This window comes from Mandrillus leucophaeus, unplaced genomic scaffold (genome assembly GCF_000951045.1).
Source record: "Mandrillus leucophaeus isolate KB7577 unplaced genomic scaffold, Mleu.le_1.0 Scaffold254, whole genome shotgun sequence".
Classification (NCBI taxonomy): domain Eukaryota; kingdom Metazoa; phylum Chordata; class Mammalia; order Primates; family Cercopithecidae; genus Mandrillus; species Mandrillus leucophaeus.
Genome location: NW_012102632.1, coordinates 2,901,929 through 2,915,006, shown reverse-complemented (window position 1 = coordinate 2,915,006; position 13,078 = coordinate 2,901,929).

Here is a 13,078-nt window from a genome sequence, read left to right as displayed (position 1 = left end):
TATATTTAGATTCAATACCCACACAAGCTATTGGCTTGGATTTCACCTTCTTATGAGTGAATTGTCCTCTACCCCCTGCCCAGCCTTGAGCATAATATTTCACCTTTCATACGTCCCTGTCATAGTACAATGCCTGAAACTGAACAGACTATTTCCAACAGAGTTAGCCAATGAAGAAAAAGACTAAATAATCACCTCCCATACTGATACTATACTCCCATTAGTTAAGCGTAATATACAACCTAATAAAAAGCAGGTGGTTTCTCATTGCAATTATTCTGAAGAGTAATCATTTTTTAATAAAAATTACGCAGCAAATCTTGTAATTTTGGAAACTAGAAGGGACCAAAAGTTATCAGATAATCTCTGCTGTTTATAACTAAAGAATTAAGCAATTTGCTAAAAGACACACAACTATTGCAATTGGAAAGAATAGTTTAGTCAGGTTTCCTACCTCACAATCCTGGGTTGCTTCCATTTAATGAGTTTCCCCTCTAAATTTTGTCTCTTCCATGGAGATATAAAGAGAAATGCTGAAAACACACACACATGCGCACGCACACACGCGCGCACACACACAAAGACGTCTCAGTGTTCTCCTTTAACTAGCCTAGAAATATACGAGAAAACTCCTCTTCTTGTTTAAAGCATGCACAAATATGGAAAGAAGATTTAAGAAAATCACTGATGGTCTCATTGAGAAAAAAGAATTGATTCTTGATTCAAAACAAAACTCAATATTCCATTTAAGTTAATGCTTGGATTTTGTGTCAGCTGCCTAGACTTGATTTTTCCATTCATCATAAAGATTATTTGGACCATATGTTTTGGACTACCCATTTCTGTTTCTTTCATTCTTCCCTCCAGATGCTGTGCCCCATGATATATTTCTAAGACTAGGTATGGTATGTCAGAAAGGGAGCAGGCAGTATCCCTGCCACAGTGGGTGTTTGTGTTTTCGTGCTATGAATCTTATCCTATATGGACAACAGAGGATGTTAAAAACACTTTCCTTCCCTCCCTCCTTTCTCCCTTCTTCCCTTCTTCCTTTTTCCCTTGCTTTGGTCCTTCCTTCCTTCCTTCTTTCCTTCCTTCCTTCCTTTCTTCATCCTTCCTTTTATTCTTAACACAGTGTGTAACTTCATTCTCTTTACAAAAGACTGAAGCAATACAAAATTACTGTTTCTAGTGTAAAATGTGATATTCCCTTCCAAACACTCTTACTGTCCTCCAAAAATAGCAACCATTCGCAGTTTGGTGGGTTTCCTGCTCTATAGTCTTCTTTTCAATTCATTTTCATGCATGCATATGTAAATAAAATTAAATTTTTATCAAATGGAATCAGACTCTAAACATTGTCCTGAAATCTGTTTTCTTAATAGTATGTCTGAAATTGCACTGAACAATTTCACATTAGCCTACCTCTTTTTCAAGTGCTACATTGTTACAATAGCTAATACTTTTGTGGAGGTAACTATGTTAAGGATCTATTCTAAGTGATTTACATTATTAAATAAACTCTCCAATAACCCTAGAAGGTTAATAAAACTATTATGTTTATTTTATTGAGGACGAAATTAAGGAAATTTCATAATATTGTTAATTTTCTCAAAAACACAGCAAATTACTGGTGGAGATGAGATCCAATCCCAGATAGTCTGACATCAGAATGCATGCTTTTAACTACTAGGCTTCAATACTCCTTTGTGATGTAAATGTTCAATAACATATCTAAATAGTTCCCAATTAAAGAAACTTTAGATTGCTTCTCATTTTTCACCATTATGAACAATGCTGTAATTAGCATCCTCATACATGGAATCAAGCCTATCAATCTTTTCGTTCACAGCTTCTGAGTTTGTGTCTTGTGTGGGAAGGCCTCTCGAGTCCTAGGTTATAAATAATCCTTCTTCATTTTGTTTCTGTAACTTTTATGGTTTGACTTTATTCACTTCACACTCGAGTCCCTCTGGAATTTATTTTGATATATGGCATTAGTTCGATGTCTAATTTGATTGTCTTACATATGGATAGCCAATTGTCCCAACATCATTTTTGATGTCTATTTTTTTTTTTTTGGTTGAGAAAATATTTCCCTAGAAAATCTTTTAAGATTTTAAAACAGCTTACGTTGGCACATTAAAATCCACCCATACTTAATCAACTGTAAAGAAATATAAATACAAAATGGCTCATTAAACATACAGGAAAAATCTAGTTTATAGGATGGGGAAAACAAGGAGGAAAACCAGGGATTTCTTTCCCCATGACAAATGCATTGAATAAATAATTCATGATGGAAACATTTTGGACTCAGTTCAGATCCTGACTCTGCCCCTCAGTAATAGCTGGTCTTAAATAAATTCTCTAACTTCTGTCTGTCTTTCCTCACCTGTAAAGGTGATGGTAGTAATACCCACCTTAGAAAGCTGCTGTGATGATTGCAGCACCTGGTGCTCAGTAGGTGCATCATTATAAAAGGTCTAATTTTCCATTTGCTGCTAAAGAACTAAAGTGGCCCCAAAAGACTGCCCTATTCTTATACCCAAACCTCCGTAGATGGTACAATGACTATTATTATTTGAGAACATTTAGTTTCATGGGACATTGCACAATGTTACCAGTTGGTCCCTGGCTTCCAGGGAAAGATTTTCAGAAGTAGCTGTAATGGTAATTTTTTTATTTCTTGAAAGCATGAAGAGAATCCAGTCTCTTTTGTTTATTTTTATGGGCTCAAAAACACTCGGAAAAAATAGAGAGAAATTGTTGAAAGGCAAATTATGTCTCTCTTTTTGTCCTACATTCCTCCTCCACAGTTGTTTATTTTAGGTCTTATCCTTTTTTAGTCTTTCTATTCCACTGCTACCATTAACAATGAACCTCACCTCACCTCCAACACTGGAGAAAATAAAACTTGGCTTTCCTCAGCTCCCTGCTACCAACGAGGGCCTGCAGCTACACTCGATCCATTCTCCTTCCCACCTGTCCCTCCCACACTTGCCTGTACTCTGTACCCCTCTACTGACTGCATCCCTGTATCCACAATCTACTCCCTCTCTATCTCTTTAGCCTCTTCCTCTCTGTGTTGGCTTCCTTTGTTTGAAAAACAATCCAAAGCATGCCTCATGTTCACCACCACCACCACCACCAAATCCTCCCTGCACTCCACATGTCCCTCCAGCTTTTGCCCTCTTTCCTTCCCTTTACAGCCAACTTCTTAATAAAGGAGATGCACCCTTGCTATATCCACTTCCTCTCCTCCCTGGAAATCTCAGCCTACTGTGATCTGGCTACTGCTCCCTCTCCAAATCTGCTTCACAAGATTAACAAGAACCTCCCTGTGCTGAAACCGATGGGAACTCCTCAGTCCTTATCTGGCTTGATCTCTTGGAAGTCTAGACACTTCTGATTGCTTCTTCCTTCTTGAAATACCCTCTTTTCTTGGATTTCATTACAATATAACTTTTTTATTTTTCCTCTAAACACTCTGTGTACTTCTTCCTAGTCTTCTTCCTAAGCCTGTCTTCTACCCATACCTTACATATCTTCAGCGTTCTGGGCTAGGTTCTCTTCCCTTTTTCTTTACATACATTCCTTGAGTGCTCCAGTTAACATTCATATGCTGTTGACTTTCAAACCACAAATTCATTGTTAGCCAACAGACCCATATGCCCAACTTCCAAATAGTTCCATTGGACCACTCACCTTAAGCCCCTTAAACACAATGTAACCCAATTAAACTTCATTGTCATCTTAACCTCTGCCTTCATCACCTTTGAAAATGACCCAATACCCAAGTCATCTGTCTCTCCACTTTTTCCCTCATGCTAAGTGATGTCTACGTGATGAATGTCCTTGAATCAGTCCACTTCTCTCCAACTCCACAGGCACCACTGGCTAAACAACCATCACATCTCAACTGGATTTCTGCAGCCACCTTCTAATTGGTCTCCTCACCACCATACTTTCCTCTTTCCATCTTAGTCTGATGCTGCAATCAGGAAAATCTTTAAAATCTTAAATCTGATCTTTTTATGTCTTTGCAGACACCCATCAATGTTTCATTGTTCCTGTTATAATCAACTTCGGAGTTTTTAATATGGCTCGTGACCTTGCATGATCTTGCTTCAGCATTTCTCTGCAGCATTATCTCCTTCCACCCACATTCCATTCTCCTCAAACACACAAGCACATATGGGGGCGTGCACACACACACACACACACATACACACACACACACCCCATGTCCTATACTGAACATGTTTAATTTCTCCAAATGCTCTTTTGACCTGTACACTTGCTGTTCTCTCTGCCTGGACTGTTCTCTATCCAGCCCCACCAGAAACCCTAACCACCTTCTACCCAACTCGTACTTCAGATTTCAGTGTATAACTCACCTCCCCTGGGGAGCCATTCCTAGATCCTCTTTTATGAGCCCCTGTAGCAACCTAGGCCATCCTTTATCAGGATTTACTCTACCATAGTAAGTTACAAGTACTGGTTATCTGTATGTCCCCTTAACCAGTTTGTGAGCATGGGGACTGGGGCTTTTTGCTGCTATTTTCCATCACTTAGCACAATGCTGGATCAGAGTAGACACTCACAAATTATTTTTGAATGAGTGGATGAGACCTGTTTTTATGATACTCACTACTGTGTCAGAAAATAATATTACATCCATGGGTATCTGTATTAGTCAGGGTTCCCTAGAGGAACAAAATAGGATGGATGGATGGATGGATGGGGGGAGAGAGAGAGAGAGAATAGATAGATAGTTTACTAAATTTTCATTTACATGATCACAGGGTCCCGCAATAGGCTGTCTGCAAGCTTGAGGAGCAAGGAGAGCCAGTCCGAGTCCCAAAACTGAAGAAACTGGAGTCCAATATTCAAGGGCAGGAAGCGTCCAGCAGGGGAGAAAGACGTAGGCTGGGAGGCTGGGACAGTCTCTCCCCTTTTCACGTTTTTCTGCCTGCTTTATATCGGCTGGCAGCTGATTAGATTTTGCCCACCAGATTAAGGGTGGGTCTGCCTTCCCCAGCCCACTGACCAAATGTTAATCCCTTTGGCAACACCCTCACAGACACACCCAGGATCAATACGCTGCATCCTTCAATCCAATCAAGTTGACACTCAGTATTAACCATCACAGTATCCCAACTAGACAGTTTTGTCAAGGTTAAGAGAAACGTATAATTAATATGGTTTCATTTTTTTAAAAATCACTATGAGCATTTACTAAAATAAATTATATGTAAAAACTAGAATAGATGAGATGCCATTTATAGCAAAATTTGTCTTTTAAAAGAACATCACTGAGCCCTTGGAGGTGTATTTCACCTCCCACTACTTCATAAATGAACATTTCCAACCTGACTCCATCCACGACTCTTGCTACTGCTCGTTGTCCTCACTCACAGAGCCCAGGAGTCTGTCCAGGTTTTTAGGAGACCTGGGCCATCTTGCTGCAACCACTGGGCCAGAGGCATCAGGGGTGAATAAAAAAATGGCTTCTTCAGGATTCAATCCATCTGTTTTTTAGTTTTTATTTTTTTAGCTGCAACACACAGCATCACATTTCTTTATATCCCAGTTGTTTTCCTTGACTTATTAACCAGCAAAATCATACTTCTCTAATGTGATTTACCTGAACTGAGGCCAACGCTTAAATAAAGAGCGTCGGCATGACCACCTCTTTTTATACCCAACAAGGAAAATCCACCATTCACCACAGTACCTCTCGGTGCTTTTCTCCTAGCTAGGAGCAGTCAGAAAAGTTACTTTAAAATCAGGGGGTGATTACTAATTTATCCTTCCACTACCTCATCAAAATCTCTGAATATTCAGTTTGCCTCTTCAACTTGTCTGTATTAAGCACTGAAAGTAGAAACATTGTGCAAAGAACATAAGAACATGGAATTATAATCGTATAACCTGAGTTTGAACTTTCAAATTTACTTAACCTCTCTGAGATTCAGTTTACTTATCTGAAAAAAAAATAAAATATATCAACTTCATGAAGTTGATAAAGAGGATTACCACATATATGAAGCACCTAGCACTCAATAAGTATTGATACCATACTTCTTCCCCCCATATACTGGGGATTTAGTAAGGTCAGGCCCAAAGAAAGGCACCCAAACTCAAGTGCAAATAAATAGGAGACACCTCCTGATTTTAAAGGCTCGAAGCCATACTTAAAATCTTTATAAAAGACCATGACAAAATCCCTTTACATGAAAATCAGATAGTTGAGCAGAGGAACCAGAGTGAGCTGACAGTCTATGTGTCCATAACATCAAATAGAAGGGCCTCAGATGAGCTGAGAATTTCAAGTGGACATAAGCCAACAGTTGAAGTTCAGAAGACAGAGTCATGACAGTCCCATTTCAATCTACAGGACTCAAACCAGCTCATGTTCACCCACAAAAAGGGTAACCAATTCACCCTAGTTCACTGGAACTCTCCTGGTTTTAGTACTAAAATTCCCATGTCCCAGAAAACTCCTCAGTCCTGGGAAAACTAGAAGGATTGGTGACCCCACACAAGACAGTGAAGCACCTGGCTGGTGAACATCCATGGGCAGTTTCTGTTTGATGAGAAACCAATGGTGAGGGTATGGAGAAACACAGAACCTTTGAACACTGCTGGTGGGAACGTAAATTAGTGCAATCATTAGGGAAAACTGTATGAAGGTTCTCCAAAAAATTACAAATAACACTACCATGTAATCCAGCAATCCCATTTCTGGGCATATATCCAAAGGACACAGTATATCAAAGAGATGTCAGCAGTCCCCTGTTTATTGAAGCACTATCACAATAGCCAAGATAGAATCAACCTAAGTGTTCACCAACAGAGGAATGCATAAAGAAAATGTGGTATATATACACGATGAAATACTTTTCAGCCTTTAGGAAGAAGAAAATCCTGTCATTTGCAATAACATGGATGAACCTGAAGGACCTTATGTTAAGTGAAATAAACCAGACACAGAAAGACAGATACTACACAATCTCACCCATATGTGGAATCTAAAAATGTTGATCTCATAGAGGCAGAGATTAGAATGATGGTTACCACAGGCTAGGGGTTGGGGAGATACGGAGAAAGAGGAGAAGATGGTCAAAGGGTACAAAGTTTCAGTTAGACAGGGCGAATAAATTCAAGAGCTCCATTTACAATATGCTGACTCGACTCTGTTAATCACAAGGTATTGCATTCTTGAAAATCACCAAGGGAGTAAATTTAAGTGTTCTGACCACAAATAAATGACAAACATGTGAAGTAAGGTATATATTAATAGCTTGATTTAGCCATTCCACAATGTACACTTATTTCAAACATCATATAGCACACAATAAATATATATAATTTTTAATCTGTCAACTTTTTAAATTAATCAAAATTTTTTAAAAAGAAGAAAACAATGACTACTGGGTTTTCAGAGCTTTTTGATCATTCCCTCTAATACCTAGAAAAGCTAATACCCCTCTAAATGAGTCTTATAATTCAATGGTTTACATCCCTGGCTGTACATTGGAATCCCCTAGGGAACTACCTCCAGAGATTCTGACTTAATTGTTCGTAGGTGGGACCTGGGTAGTTATTTTTAAAACATCTCTAGGTGATTTTAATGTGGAGCCAGGGTTGAGAACCACTGTGCACATTCTTCTCAATAGTATTGTCTCCATATTCACCCTTCAGAAACTTTTAAATGGCTTTTGAATATTAAAAGGAAGATTTAAGAATATAAAACACCCTCTTTTCACATGTGTAAGCAAAAATAGAATGCTTAGGAATGGAAAATGCTAACATTCATAATAAAACTGCCCAACAAGTGAATTAAGAATGAATATACAAAAATGAGCTTTTGAGGAAAGCAGTCATAAACAAAGATCCTAGAAGTTATATATTTGAATTATTATGTCCTTTAAAAGTTATTTCATGAAGATAAGCTGTAAACCTATTTTAATGATGCTGTCATTATAAAAAAATAAATTTATTAGAGAGAAATTGCCCCTTGTGCCTGAGATAGATTCATTAAAATGTCTCAAGTGGTCAAAAAGTTTTATCTTTGGTTGAGGATTTAACCTCCAGAATCAATAACATACCACTTTAAAGCATGTCAGGTGAATTGGTAGTTAACCAAGTGGGTGCTCTCATTGTGGGGTTAGGCCCAGTGTCTCCAAGGGGGTCCTGCTAAATACCATCGTCCTTCAGGAAGTGGCATTCTGCCTGGCATGAGGCACAAACTAGTGCTTGAATTTAAATCAAGTATTCATATTATAGCAGATTACCATACATGGTCTTGAAGGTCATTACCAAAGAAGAGATGAGGAATGGTTGGAGCAATGATGGCCCCATTGGAGTAAGGGCACACCTTCCCAGATGGGCAGTGTTTGTACAATATGTTTGTTACAAAGGTCATTTCAGTTTTTTCTAAAGTTGTTTGAATCAAAAGGGAGTTAGTTATGGCAAAGTTATGATGGTTCTACAAGAAGATGATGGTGATGTCTTTGGAGTCTTCATGGGGAGGCATCCATTACAGTGAACTGCCAAAATGTAGGTCTGACTTATGGCTATGTGGGCTCAAAACCACAATTGCCAGCATGCTGAGAATGGGTCTGAGTCTCAAGGCTGGACTCCCATTAGCCAAGATTACAAGAATGATATACAACACTGGAATGCCAAGTAGTTATATTACAAAGAGAAGTATAACCATGGTAGGGCCCAGAGGGCTCTGGTAGTTATGACCAGCACATTTTCTCCCAGACAGCAAACCTAGTTGGGAAATTGAATCACCATCAGAAGACAGTTTGCTAAGCAGGAACTCAAGATCAGGTGGATGAGTTAAGGCCTCAGTGGCATTCAGCTGGGATAGCCTAAAGGCTTCTCACCATAGAGAGAGCCCTTCAGTGGGAATGCAACAAAGTCCAAAAGCCAGGATTCCCCCTTCTCCCCTGCTTTGGGGTGGAAATGGCCTCTCTGCCTGTCTTATGATTTGTATTTCCATGACTGACCAACCTCCTTTCTAACTGACATATTCTTTCTTTATCTACATTAATACATTCAATAATATTATATATAGTCTTTCAAGCATTAAATCCAGTCTTTCTTTTTCAAATGATTTTGCACTGTTTTGTTCTGGTCCATTATGAATTAACCTTAAAGTTTAAGTTTTACTTTCCTGTTTTTCAAGTTTATGAAGTTCTGTAGATGTACCTAGCCCATTATGTTCTGACAACACTTCAGTGTTCCACATAATAAAAAATTCAGAAGGAGTTTATTGATTCATTTATTCAACAAATATTAATTGTGCCAAGTACTTTTCTTAATGCTCTCAATTCAGTGGTAAACAAAACAGATACGGTCCCAAACTTCATGTGGTTTACATTCTAGCTGAAAGACAGAAAACAAATGAGGGAATAGTTACATAAACCAATTTCATATAGTAATAAAGAGAAAAGAAAAGAAGTAAAATTAGGAAAACTCCTATTAAAATGTTCATTTGCAAATAAGAGAAGATCATCACCTCTGGGAGACTTTAAAGTATATCTTGTGTGGTCCCAAAATGACTCAAAATATCATTGTCAAAATAGAAAAATGAAAGGGAAGGTCACCCTCAAAAGAATACAGAGCAATATGAGATCAGGGTCTTTGGAAATTCATGTACTTGTGATGACGAGAAAAGGACCTGTGTGGTTCTGCAGTCCCAAAAATCTATGCCAGTGAATTTTCTCCCTGCCAGCGCTGCTTGTATTTCTGACAGTTTCCTCAGGATCTATGACCTTAAATGACGCATGGAGAAGCAGGAAAATGGAATTACTTCTTTCTGCCATACCTGCATTTAATGTCTAGCAACAATGTCCCAGATTTTTACTTTGGGTTTTGCAAAAGTAATATCTCACCATAAGGGGTGAACAAGAATGAAGACAAAAACTACCTGAGCGCCTGAAAATAGACCCACCGTATTTGGCCTAAAACATTGGAAAGTAGCAGCCAGAAGTAATTATAATCATTATAGCATGTATCATTTATTGAATATCCACTATGTCTTACATACTGAAGAGGCATTTTGCATATTTTACCCAAATAAATTCTAAGATTCAGTATGACCTGATCTCCAGGCAAAGTCACATTCAAAGAAATAAAATCCAGTAGTCAAAAGAAATTTAAAAATAGTTCTTTACTTTCATTTTGAAATAAGCCTCTTTAAAATTTTCTTTTTTTCTCCTCTTTCTTCTCATACATCTTTTGCAGATCTAGGACCTCTCACCCATGCTTCGCCCTCTGTTTCTACCCAGAATGCACTGAAAACCTACCACCACCACTGGGACAGACTTTGAACTCCTTTCTCTTACCCCCATCTTCCTTTTTTTCTCTGGTTCTCTCTAATCATTCTCCTAATTCTAAATCACAAACATCCATAGAGTCAGATGAGCAAATCCAGCAGTCGTCTTAGAAGACGGGGAATGGGTGAAATTGGAAAGACAGACAATACTATCTTTACTGGGTTAGGATGAGAGAAAGTAGCAGGAAGGAGAAAGGTTGAGAACATCCACATGTTAACACACATGAGAGATGACTACAGTAATGGCCCAAATAAACCCCTTCCCAGTTTCCAGCCTCATTGCAATAGGACATGCCTGTCTTTGCATCTGGGCTGGACTTGTGATTTCTTTGGATCACAGATTGTGGCAGAAATAATGTTGTGCAAATTCTGAACCTTGCCCCAAAGAAACCTTGCAGCTTCTGTTTTTGCTCTTGGGAACCTGGGACCATCGTGCTGTGAAGATATATAATCTAGTCTGTTGGAGGATGAGAGACCATGTGGAGGAGAACCAAGGCATCCCAACCATCAGCCAGCACCTGTGACCAGACATGTGGGTGGGGTCATCTTGGACTCTCCAGCCTCTATTGAGCCATCAGAAGATGCAGTCACATGAAGCATGCCAGGCAAGACCTAAGAAAAAACTGACCAGATTTCCAAACCCCAAAATTGAAATTATTGTTTTGGGTGGTTTATAATGAAGCAAATATCTTTCATATATAAATCATCAGATCATATAATTCTTACAACACAAAGTAGGTTATCCTTACTTTATAAATGAGAAACTAAAGTTCTGGAAAATTAAGTATTTTGTTCAAGGCCATAGAACTTCCAAGTGGTAAAACCAGCACTGGTGTCCTGGTCTGATTTAAAAATCTCATTTTTACTTGGTCCTTTGGCTCCATCTCTGTGAAATCCATGAGAAATCCATGAGTAACATCTATGGAGAATCATCTTTTCTGTTCACTTCACAGGAACTGTTCATTCAAAACTGTATCTTTCCCTACATCTCCCACTTCCCAGTGTCTTTTTAAATTTACTATTCTTTATTATTACTTTATATTTTTTTCTTTTTTATTGATACATAATCATTGTACATATTTATGGGGTACATGTGATTATTTTGATACATGCAGACAACGTGTAATGATCAAATCAGGGTAATTAGGATTTCTATCACTCAAACACTGATTATTTCTTTATCTTGGGAATATTTCAGAGCTTCTCTTCTAGCTATTTTAAAATAAACAAGAAATTATTGTTAACTGCAGTCACTTTACTGTGCTATCAAATACTAGAATTTATTTCTTCTATTCCACTGTATATTTGTACCTATTAACCAACATCTCTTCATCTCCCTGCTTCACAGCCTCTGATAACTATCATTCTACTCTCTGCCTCCATGAGATCAACTTTTTTAGCTCCCACATATGAGCAAGAACATGTGGTATTTGTCTTTCTGTGCCTGGCTTGTTTCACTTAACATAAGGATCCCCAGTTCCATCCATGTTCCTGCAAGTGACAGAATTTCATTCCTTTTAATGAACGAATAATATTCCATTGTGAATATATACCACGTTTTCTTTATCCGTTCATACATCGATAGACACTTGATTTTATATCTTGCCTGTTGTGAATAGTGCTGCAATAAATATGGGGGTGCCAAGTATTCCTTCAATATACTAATTTCCTTTCCTTTTGATAAATACCCAGTAGTGGGACTGCTGGATCATATGGTAGTTCTATTTGTAGTTTTCTGAGAAACCCCCTTACTGGTATTCACAGTGCCTGTACTAATTTATATTCCCGCCAACGCTGTATAAGAGTTTCCTTTTCTCTGCATCCTCACCACCATTTGTTATTTTTTAATCTTTGGATAGTAGCCATTGTAACTGAGGTGAGATGATATCTCATTGTGATTTCAATTTGCATTTCCCTGGTGATTAGTGATGTCGAGCATTTTTTCATATACTTGTTGGCCATTTGTATATCTTCTTTTGAGAAATGTGTATTCAGATCCTTTGCCCACTTTTTCATGAAATTATTTGTTGGATTTGTGTTTATTTATTCACTTTTTGCTGTTGAGTTGTTTGAATTCCTTATGTAGTCTAGATATTAGTCCTGTGGTGAATGAAAAGTTTGCAAATATTTTTTTCCATCTTACAGGTTGTCTCTTCACTTTTTTGTTTTCTTTGTTGTGCAGAAAGTTTATAGCTTGATTTAATCACAATTGTCTATTTTTGCTTTGGCTGCCTATACTTTTGCAGTCCTACAGAAAAAAATCTCTACCCAGACCAATGTCCTGGAGTATTTACCCAATATTTTCTTTAGTATTTTTGTTGTTTCAGATCTTAGATTTAAGCTTTCAATCCATTTTGATTTGATTTTTGGTGTGGTCTAGTTTTATGCTTCTGCAGGTGGGTATAAAGTTTTCCCAGCACCATTTATGGAAGAGCATGTCCTTTCCCTAGTGTAAGTGTTAGATGCTTTTTGTCAAATGTCAGTTTTCTGTAAATACATGGATTTATTTCTGAGTTCTCTATTCTGTTCTATTGGTCTATGCATCTTTTTATACCAATATCATACTGTTTTGGTTACTATAGCTTTGTAGTATATTTTGAAGTCAAATAACGTGATGCTCCTAACTTTGTTCTTTTGCTCAGTATTGCTTTGGCTATTCAAGGTCTTTCGTGGTTCCTGACAAATCTCAGGACTGTTTTGTTTGTTTGTTTGTTTTCTGTTTCT